Here is a 12,535-nt window from a genome sequence, read left to right on the forward strand (position 1 = left end):
AAAGGACATTTTTGGTTGTACTGTTTTGCTCAAAATGAAACATGATTTGCAGTATAGGCTAAATGCAAATATACAAGAAATTTGTACCTTGTATGAACACCTGTAGGTTGTGATACTTAAGACTAAATTTTAACGTGTATAAAAATTTAGTAACAAAACCAACGAAGACAAGAGAAAAAGAAATAAAAGAAAAGGAAATCCAAGAAGGACCACAAAGAATCTAAAAAACAAAATAAACAAAAGAAAAATAAATCCAAGAAGGATCACAAAGAATTTAACGATGCATTGAATAAGGTTCCCATACACAACTTTGACGACAATAGTAAGATGAGTGCATGTGCATTGATACATAAACTAGACACTCAAACTCAAGCCAATGAGTGAGGAAAGGGTCGTTCAAATTTCTACTGTGCACTTGGAGGGTGTAGCCTATAATTGTGTTTTCCCCAATTTTGACATCACAAAATTGAGGCAAGCCTACACAATTTTCTCATGGATTTGTAGGCATTCCTTTGAGTTTTTGGTGTTATGAAAAGTGCGTCATAGAGGCCATTCATCACTCTTGAACTGTGTTGTATTTTGCACTTCTCATGCATCCTTTTGGAGGTTTGTTGTCAGAATAACCACCTTTTTGCTTTCTAGAATGAGTTTTTCTTCTTTGATTGCAAGCGCTTGATTTTTGGTAACCTTCAAGTTTTTTCCTCATTTTTCTTAGTTTTGTTTTTGCCCTACGAATGTAGTTTTTTCAATTCCACTCCTTTTGAGCTATCGTAGTCCTCAAACAGAGCTGTCTAGTCAAAGTTATTAAGTAATCAAGCATTGTGTAGGTGGGATTTTTGGCCTAATTGCTATCCTTGTTCTTGTCATGTCCTCATTTTTGGCAAGTCTTTGTAGTTGATGGAGTTAGCTCATCATAGCGACCCTCATGAGTTGACAGGGTGTTTTAGGGGTCCCAGTTGTGAATTTACTATTTTTAGTATGCCTATTTTTAGTAGTTGCTATTTTTGGCAGTGCAGTGGGTGGCTTCAATAGTTGGTCGTCACCTGTAGTTAATAAAGTTAATAATTGCATAAGCTCTTATTTATTCATTAATTATTAAGTTGCATTATTATAATAAAATTTATATTATAATAATAACATTAAATGATATTTCTAAAAAGTGTTATTATTAAGTTGCATTATTATAATAATATTTATATTATAATAATAATGACATTAAGTAATACTCTTCTAGCCTCTTCACCTTACCCAAACATAACAAATAAGATTCTTTGATATGCTAATTTGAAATCATCTCACCAACTTTTTGGAAAATCCAACAACTAACACCTCCAATCTCAAAAGAGAAAGTACTAATGGATGTTGAAAACAAATTCAAACGAAATAGTGAGATAATAAGAAATATCCTTCCCTACCTACAAGGGGATCCGTCATCAAGAGGAGCTTCGCATGTAAAACAAACGAATGAAGCTCAATCTTTCAAGATCTCCCAAATAGTGTTCATATGGCCTAATTACTATGTGAAACACAAATGCATGAAAACAAATCTAGATCTAATTTTAGAGCACTAAATGAAGTCTGACTCTATGAAAGCATGTAAAAGCACTCAAGCCAAACACATGAGCTGTTCATTTTAGTTCCAAATCTAAATGTTATAGAGATCTAACAAAATACCTAATAATTCTTGCAACACGTCTTTTCTTTATTGTACCTTTCATTTATGCTTTAACGCTTGCTCGCAACGAATAAAGCAACAAGTAAAACAAACACAATATATGCAATATATATCTAACTTATGAAAAACTAGGGTTAGATATGAAAATATGATTTCTAAGAGTTGATAATAATCAACAGATAACTCAAATGAAAGCTTACATCATAAATGCACTCTATTTATTAAATGCCATTTTTTTTATTGATTTTTGACCTAGTCATCAAAATTGGACCTATATGATACGAATTTGGATCCAAAACCATAAATGCAGAATAGAGACCTCAATAAAAAATCAAAGAGCTTTCCAAAAATGTCAAAATTTTGAAAATATCTTTTCATTTGTGCCCTAGGGAGCCATTTTGTCAAAACAGACCAGTTTTTGCAAATTGAATTATTAAGCCCTAATATGATCTCTAAAATCAAAACACAAAGAACCAACTCTATTTAGAATTTAGAGAAATTTCCAAAAATTCAAACTTTTTAAAAAAAATCGCTAATTTTCTCCTTAAAATTATTTTTTATTAAAAATAAAGAAAAAATTATAAAAAATCGAAAAAACTTCAAAAAAATCTGAAAATTGGAATGAAGCTTTCATGATATGTTGCCACCTTGCAAAGAAAAATTTAGATTAAAATACATAGCCGTTTGGGAGATATGATCAAATCTTTTAGATCTAAAGTTTTTTGTCTCCAAACAAATCTGCACAAGGGGGTTAGATCTAAAAAGTCCAAAACCAACAACTAAAAGTGGGTTGCCTCACAGTGGGCGCAAAAAATGTATGCATAAAATGTGGGCACACTTCTATGAGTCATTATATCCAAGATTGCTCAAGAATGAGGTCTCGAATGGTGGCTCATAGCTCTATATTCATGGAGTGCAAGGGTTTGTAATGGAGGCCGTCAGTTTAACCTAGTTTGTGCCCATGCAAGTACACCATGAAACAAGAGATTCAAGGATCAAAATATGCATGTAAATTAAAATGCAAACTAATCTAAATGATGACAATGTAAAACAATGCAAGAAAAGAAACCTAATCTATGAAAGGAAATAGCAATGTAATATTAATCTATGAAAACAAATATGGATCTAAGCTAATATGCAAATGCAATGATGAATCATGATGATAGAAGCCATGGATGCATGAGAGAAGAAGACAAGAAGATAGAAGTTCTCCACAAAATTTTTTAATGTCCAAACTCCTCCAAAAATCACTCTCCAAACCTGCAACATAACAATAACATAATAATGGATGTCAAAAATGAGAAAAGGGCTCTCCCTTATAAAAAAAAAAAAGTGGAAGTGGGAAGCTTCTCACAATCAATATGGAATAATAGAGTTTGATTCATGCGAGACAAAATTTCACCAATGAAAAAACAGTAGTGTTTGAGAAGAAAGTGGTAAGAGGAAAAAAATGACTCCCACTTAGAGATATATGCATTTAAGTGTAAAGATTTTTTTTTAATTTTTAATTTATTTTATTTTATTTTTTTATCACAAAAAGATATTTAAGTGAGAATTTATTTAATTAAAAGGGAGCAAATTCTTTTAATTAAATTAAAAGAGGGGTTTTTTCCTCTTGAATAATTAAATGTGGATGAATTATATAATTAAAAGAGAGATTTTCTTTTAATTAAATAAGACTTAGGATAAAATGATCAACCTTAAGAAATATTGAAATAATCAAATTTGATCAAGGAATTGACTTGAATTGATTTAATAATATATTGCAAACCATTGATTCAGAAAATTGATAAATTGAATAATGGGAGCCCATAGTCTGGGCGACCATTTTAGGGTCCATACAAATATTAATCTATGAAAACAAATATGGATTTAAGCTAATATGCAAATGCAAGGATGGATCATGATGATGGAAGCAATGGATGCATGAGAGAAGAAGACAAAAAGATAGAAATTCTCCAAAAAAAGTTTTAAAGTCCAAACTCCTCCAAAAATCACTCTCTAAACTTGCAACATAACAATAGCATAATAATGGTTGTTTAAAATGATGAGAGGGCTCTCCCTTATAAAGAAAAATGTGAAAGTGGGAAGTTTCTCACAACCAATATGGAATAATAGAGTTTGATCCATGTGAGACAAAATTCCACCAATGAGAAAGGAGGAGTGTTTGAGAAGAAAGTGGAAAGATGAAAAAAAGGACTCCCACTTAGAGACATGTGCATTTAAGTGTAGAGAAAATTAAAAAAAGATTATTTTATTTTATTTTATTTTTCATCACAAAGAGATATTTAAGTGAGAATTTATTTAATTAGAAGGGAGCAAATTCTTTTAATTAAATAGGAAACATTTAATTAAATTAAAAGAGGGGTTTTTCTCTTAATTAATTAAATGTGGAAGAATTATTTAATTAAAAGAGAGGTTTTCTTTTAATTAAATAAGGACTTATTTTATTTAGTTAAAAGGGAGATTTTCTTTTAATTATATAAGACTTAGGATAAAATGATCAACCTTAGTAAATATTGAAATAATCGAATTTGATCAAGGAATTGATTTGAATTGATTTAATAAAATATTGCTAACCATTGATTCAGGAAATTGATAAATTGAATAATGGGGGCCCATAGTCTATACGACCATTTTAGGGTGCATACAGATAGTATGCATGTTATTGATTTTGAGGTTGACGATGATCACTCACCTAAATGGGATCTGGGCTCAATTTTCACCGTTTGTAGATACATAGTTTTCTATATTGGCAGTGGTGTTTCTATATTTGCCGGTTCTTGATGAGGACGGGGGCATTATGGATACAATGGAAGTGAGTGCATTTGTTGAGAGTAACGAAGAACCACATACTGCACCTAGTTCTCCCGTGGCTTCATCTTTTACAAGGGCTAGTAGAGATGATCAGGATTCTAGCGAGGAATGTAGTGAAGTATTTTATGGGGAGTCTGTATTACTTCAAATTTGCGCAGGATTCGTATGTTGTGCAGAGATTATTTGTACCTAAGTCTGATGATTGACAAAATGAATGGGTTAGTGTAGAGGAGATACTAGGACCTTCTATGCATCTGACTACAGGTGACACTATGGCACAGGTTTTCGATGTCATATTGCAGGTCATGTTATTGGTTATGTTGATGGTATTGACATTCTGTTGGTTCAGTTTGGCTAGGGACATCACTTGCTTCTTATGCAATCCCGATGGAGGTTTTTGTATCATGCTAGATTGCTTGAGGACAAGCAATTTTGGGGGGGGAGGACTGTAATGTCCCCATTTTTGGCAAGTCTATGCAATTGATGGAGTTAGCTCATCATAGTGACCCTCGTGAGCTAAAAGGGTGTTTTGGGGGTCCTAGTTGTGGATTTACTATTTTTAGTGGGTCTATTTTTGAAAATGCAGTGGGTGGCTTTAGCAGTTGGTCGTTACCTGTAGTTAATAAAGTTAATAATTGTGTGGGCTCTTATTTATTCATTAATTATTAAGTTGCATTATTATAATAATGTTTATATTATTATAATAATGACATTAAGTGATATTCACTGTAAGAATTTGGTATAGCTCTGATACCATATAAGAATTTGCCTAAGGAAATAATCAATGCCAAGATCAAGAAGCTCAGTAGATAACACAAGAGAGACAAATAGTGATCAAATGAGAATCTCAATAATGATCAAGATGATAATGGATATCACATAATTGGATATGAGATAATTGGATGAATATACACTAGAAGTGCCTTGTATATAAAGGCAACTAGAATGACTAGAAGTCACGCAAGAGATAAGGATTACAACTCAGCACGTGTCCACCAAAGGTGGATTATCCTCCATTGAGCACAGGAGTTTGTGCGATGATGAGAGGATAAGTTTACATAGGTGTATCTCATAAAGAGATGTTGTAGACACCATGCGCTCAAATAAGTTGTTAACTCCTTCATTGAGAACAGGAGTTTGTGCGATGATGAGATGATAAGTTTACATAGGTGTATCTCATAAAGAGATGTTGTAGACACCATGTGCTCAAATAAGTTGCTAACTCCTATGTTGTCAACAAGACAACTCATATGTCTATGCATATTCCTAAGTAAACTGAAGTAAAGTGTAATAATAATTAATTATTTACACTAACACCCCCCCCCCCAAAGTGCAACTTAGGAGAATGCACTTAAGGTCACAAAGCTAAATGCAAGATGCAATGTGGGTCCCAGCTAGGCCATGTTAGGTACCCATGTACAAATGCAATGCTTTACATACAATGCTATGCAATGCAATCTCTCTGAAAACGAAGAAAGAGGGAAAATCTCATGGGAAAAACCTCTTCCAAAAAGAGAGATGAAGAAATACAAGATGCATGCAAGGATGGAGTAATCAAGACTCCTCTAGTATGACATACATCATGCATGTACAAGCATACATCCCCCATAAGAAAAAACACATGATTGTATCCCCCCATATTGAAAAATCTCTTGCAAGGATGTCATGAAGACAAAAAAGTATCCAATGCCTACACACGCCATTTCTCGCTTTAGGAAGAAGATACACCAAGTATAGATGCAAATATACTTTCCATTGTGGATAGGAAAATTGATGAGGAATCCATATGTAGTATGTTATGGATGTTGCCTCTAAAGTCTTCTCATATGTTGACAAGTCCTTGATGAATGTAGATGCCATAAGCCAATTTGGTGGATGCCCAGAAGGCTAAACAAGGTAACATGTCCATGTATGAAAGTGAATCAAACTCCAAAGACAAGGAATCATCCTTATAGGAAGATATGGGAAGAGAAGCAATGTAGTCTCCCCTCAATGATGAATGCACACCCATGAAAGAAGCTCCTTGATGACTGAAGAAGTTGCATCGTGAAAACTAAATGATGTTCCTCTTTGTAGGAAGAAGTGGTACCATAGGTGTAGTAGAGAATGCTCCCCAACTAGTAGGAAGAATCCTCAAAAGATATGATGTTGGAGGAAACTGTAATACAATCTCCAAAGACTGATATGTCTCCTTTGAAGCAAAAGAGTCCTCCAACTGCTCAAAAGAAGTGTCCACAATCATGTCAGTCTCAAAAGAAAGATCAAGTGGTTGAGGGTCAGAGTGTTCCCTCGCAACAAGTGAAGAATAATTCTCCTCAACAAAGAGAAGATGGATGCCATTAATAATGTCTCCCACATCTTCAATGTAAGACCACAAACAACACTACAAGGTTAGGAAGGAAATAATCCCATGAAGTTGAAATAGGAAGACATGATGTTTCCTGCTGCATTGAATCAAAGCATCGGTGGCTAGGACTGGATCAGTAAAAGCAAAAGGAGCATCAGGAGGTATGATCTCAACTAGAGTTGTAGGTACCACAACTCGAGTTATTGGAGGTAGAATATCCTTTGGTAATAGAGGGACTCGTGGATCTCCATATGCTTCCCAAAGACACATCCAAACGTCATGAGGACTACTTGCCTTACTAAGAGGAGCAAAAGATTCCTTACTCATACTGTTATACATAAAGCAAAGAAGAAGAGAAAGATGTCCCCAATTAGTATTAGGTGGCAATATCTTCAAATATAGATAAGAAAACACTTCCTTATGTTCTCTTAGATGATCAATCATCAAAGCACTCCATTTCTGATCGTTCCTTTTTGTCAATTTGAATCTTAAGCCAAAGTGACACTTTTGACATGACTCCATGAGATCAAATAATGTATGCACCTCCAAAATGCAAAAAAAAATCAATGAAATCTCCCCTAATGCATGATTTGACACTTTATATTTAGTGCGATTACAATGGCCACTTGCCAATTTAGGGCCTAAGCGAACTTTTGATTTTGTTGGTTACAACAACAAATATGAAGCTATATCGAACTCAACAAGATAAGACACAAGACCTTTCAAGGATCTAATTAATTACAAGTGTCAATAGGCCAAAATGAGACCAAAATTTGAAAGTACTATGTCCACTAAGAATTACTCCAAACTAATACCAGATCTGCAAAGTAGACAAAAAATCATGCACCTTCAAAAAAATAGCACCTAAATGTGTCCAGATGAGCCTGAACTAAGCCTTTGAAGTTACAAAAATTGGGATTTATGATTTGCAAAAAAATTCAAGAGCAAAGATCTCAAACATCCTACACCAATGTGTAGATCACAAAATTCTACCCAAAAACAAAAAAAATTGCTCGAAAAAAGTAGTCCATATGAGGGAGATATCGCTCTTTGAAAATCATCTCTGTAATTATTTTTCCTAAATCGCCATCGTCGCACCTCCAAAAATCAAATGACTCTAGATTTCACCTTAGATGTCCAATTTTGATGAAACAAAAGTCAAGTTGGGGGGTTTTTTGACCTTCTAAATGTGATCCAATCATCTGATTTGCACCAACAAGCTCCAATTTTGACTTGCAAAAAAAATCTCTCCAGTCACTATGCAATGAAGCTCCCGTGGCTCTGATACCATGTAAGAATTTGCCTAAGGCAATAATTCAACACCAAGATCAAGAAGCTCAGTAGATAGCACAAGAGAGACAAATAGTGATCAAATGAGAATCTTAATAATGATCAAGATGATAATGGATATTAGATGATTGGATATGAGATAATTGGATGAATACACATTAGAAGTGTCTTGTATACAAAGGAAACTAGAATGACTAGAAGTCACACAAGAGATAAGGGTTACAACTCAACATGTCCACCAAAGGTGAATTATCCTCCATTGAGCACTGAAATTTGTGCGATGATGAGAGGATAAGTTTACATAGGTGTATCTCATAAAGAGATATTGTAGACACCATGTGCTCAAATAAGTTGCTAACTCCTATGTTGTCAATAAGAGAACTGATATGTCTATGAATATTCCTAAGTAAACTTAAGTAAAGTGTAATAATAATTAATTATTTACACTAACTAAAAAGTGTGTTGAAAAGTTTCTAGTGTTGAGTTCTTTTGAGAAACTTCCACAATTTCTGAAGTGGAGTTTTTTAGGAAACTTTGGCTAACAAAGGATTATAAATGAGAGCTCATTTCATTGGAAAAATGACACTTGAATATATATTTTCTTTTTGTGCCTTTGTGGCTTTTTCCTAAGGTTCTAAATTTTGTTTCCTTGCTAAGGTATAAGGGAAGTTGAAAAATACTTCCAAATCACTGCTAAGGTAAAGTGATTCAATTTAATCTCCCTTGCTGTTATTGTTTGTGGCTGGCAGGATTACTATTGTGGAGGAGGTTACATTTTTGGGGTTTCATAATTCAAAGATTTATTCTCTGATTATTGACATTTTCTTTTGGTATTGTCAGAGGGTTTGAAGTCTGAATTGTTATTCCAATTCACTACTGAAGTATAGTGAATTGTGACTGGTTTTGTCATATGAGTTTTTTGTCTACCTCAAACTGTGTTCGTTGTAGCTGAGGATCAATAATTCTCCAAGGGAATTGGTAATTTATTACTTGTGTTTTATCCTTCACAATTATCAGCACAATTGGCAACTTCTTTACTGTTCTACCTGTCTAGGAAATTAATTGGTAGGTGAAAACTCTAGAAATCGATTGCATCATATTTCTGCTTGTTGGTGCAATTTATCTACTGCATGACTAGTGAGCATTTTAATTTACATTTTTACAGTGTCTGGTCCCTGATTATGGCGTCACAAATCTGTGCATACTTGAGGGATTGATATTTGTCATAGCTGGATGTTACTTCACAAATCTGGGCAGCTACATTTGGTGTGTCAAATCTGCACACAGGGTCTTGTTTTTGCTATGTATTGGAATGGAACAACAGGGCATTTTAGTCTGCAATTAAGGCTAGCTTTGGCATCTACACCTCTGCCCATTGGAAATGCCAATATCAGGCATCATTACCCAGTCTCAGCAAGTTCGAGTGTGGGCAATTACTTCTGCAAAAATTTGTAATGAACCTTTTTTAGGTCATTCATTTTTTTTTCCACTTTCTCTTCCTCCTCAATGGTCACTAATGGATCTCACTATTATTTCAATTGTAGAAGGTATTTTAAATATCATAATTGTTATGTCTTTTTGGGTGCTAAGTGTTTCTAATCTCTCTTTTTTTTGATTGGCTGCCGTATATACTTCCTTGTTATTTTTCAACTATATTATACTCCCCTTGTCTATCCTAGATGCGAGCGGTATTAAATTTTCTTGTCTCATGTATGATTGTTGACTCCTTACACCAAACTCTTGGTGATTCTTCATGATAAGTTACGCATATGGATTCCTACCCAAAATTTATTTCATCAACGCTGCTAAAACTCCAATCAAATCATTTTAATATTGGTGGAGCACTTAGTATGGTTTGTCTGATTGCAGATCATAGTGTATTATTCAATGAAGCCCATATATTATACGTCAATAGTATTATTTTCCTAAGCCGATCATTATACTTTTCAAACTCCTTATTTGCTGATATGTTTCCATTTATTCTTCCTATATCTAATGCCCATTATCCTCTTCCCCACTCTTACTCTTATATGAGCAAGGGAAATCTATGAGTTGCTAACCAAAAGTCGTGACCTTTTAGTCTAGCAGTCACTATATATTAAATATTCTTAATTTATCAATTACTATTTATTTATTGCATATTGATCTATTATATGTTTCATGATTTATTAATATATAAAATCAAGTATTGGTGTAAACTAGATGAATTTCAATATTGACTTATATTATTATATTATCAAATATTGAGTTATCATCGTTATTATACCTTATTTGTCAGTATTCTTATTAGTTAGTATTCTTTCAATATTTGATGCTCAATGTCATTATTATTATCCATTAACAATATTGATTGATACTTTCATCTATAATATTTATTTGGTTTGTGACTTTTCAATATAATAATTATATTATAATAATATAATTATTTATTTATATTAAATTTAATATTTATATTAATAAAACAAGATATAAATTAGTTATTTTTAATAATATCACAAAATATTATAATATTATCCTTGAATATGTCTATTTCATAATATAATATCATTAATCATTTATTTATATATTTTTATACTATCATAATAATAATTATATATCAATATTATATAATAATGGTTGATGCACTACTATTAATATTTATATATTCAATATTTATTTAATAATAGTGTACATAATTTATTAATAACATTATTGTTATTATTATGTGTACAATTGATATCCATGAATCTTGATTACCTTACTAATATTATCAATCTTTTATTTATTATATTTTAATACTATTATCACATCATAATTATAATGTAATATTATACTGTATGATAATAACATTACTATATTATTATTATTAGTATTTTATTAATTAATAATGATTTGACCTTTAATATTGCCTTATTACCTTAGTAACGTATTATTATTATATCAATAATATATTATTATTTATTCTTTAATAATATATTATACCATTAATAATATATCAATATTTCTTTTAATATATTATAACATTAAGAAATAATTTATTTATTTATTCATAATAATTTACTTATATTACCCTAATTAGGGGACATGACAAAATTGCAAGTTTTTCTTGGCTACGCATGTGAGCAATTTGAAGGAGGAAATTCATTCACATAGTGTATACGATCTGTTCAAGCATAAGAACTTCCAAGTTTCTTAATGCATTGGAATTTCAATTTGTTCCTACAGTAGTGTTGGTGGCAACAAACATTATCTTTTGAGCATTCAATTGTGAAATTTATATATTGCTAAATTACAAGACAGTTCTAATATTTTCATGGTGGGACTTATAGTATTTAAATTACAATATTTCATTTCATGACTAATTTCCTAAAACCAATCTGACTTGGTAACAAACATTCTTTTCTGATAGTTTTATGTGCATAATCTAAGATTTGAGTAGTTGCAGATTAAAAAAAATCATAGCTGAATTGCTTGCCAATTGTTTGATGAAATGTCAAACCACTGACTAGTGCAGATATTAATGATTGTTTGATCCATAACTGATAGGGGTTATTATAGTGGTATCAAAGCAGTTTCCTGCCAGCCTGCAGGGATTGGGTTCAATTATTGTTTCATTTGGTGCTGACTTTGAAAATTTTCAGATTGATTTTGTGATTTGGTTACTGGCATTATGGATGGTGATAGAGGATTCATTCCAGATAGATATTATACTCGTAGAGGGCGAACTTCTTCGCCTAGGAGTGCAATGGTAATGGGGTGAGTGTGTGGAATGATTTATCTACAACTACTTCTATGATAAATGAACCATCTAGTGAGGTACTTAGCAGTAGTACCTTAGATGTTCAGGTGTGTGTTGTTGATAGTACGCATGTTATTGATTTTGAGGTTGACAATGATCACTCACTTAAGTGGATCTGGGCTCAATTTACATCAATTGCAGATACAATTCAGTTTCCTATAATGGCAGTTGGTGGTGTTTCTATATTTGTCAATTTTGATGAGAACGTGGGCATTGCAGATACAATGGAGGTGAGTGCATTTGTTGAGAGCAACAAAGAACCACATACTGCACCTAGTTCTCCTGTGGTTTCATCTTTTACAAGGGTTAGTAGAGATGATCAGGATTTTAGTAAGGAATGTAGTGAGGTATATTTTATGGGGAGTCCGTACTACTTCAGATTTGTGTAGGATTCGTATCTTGTGCAGGGATTGTTTGTACCTAAGTCCGAAGATTGGCAAAATGATTGGGTTGGTGCAGAGGACATACTGGGACCTTCTATGGATTTGACTACAGGTGACACTTTAGCACAAGTGTTCAGTGTTATATTGCAAGTCATGTTATTGGTTCTGTTGATGGTATTGGCATTCTATTGGTTTAGTGAGGATAGGGACATCACTTGCTTCTTATGGGATCCCGCTGGAAGTTT

Source organism: Cupressus sempervirens, chromosome 8, assembly GCF_028749045.1.
Source record: "Cupressus sempervirens isolate cs-2001-9-10 chromosome 8, ASM2874904v1, whole genome shotgun sequence".
NCBI classification, from domain to species: domain Eukaryota; kingdom Viridiplantae; phylum Streptophyta; class Pinopsida; order Cupressales; family Cupressaceae; genus Cupressus; species Cupressus sempervirens.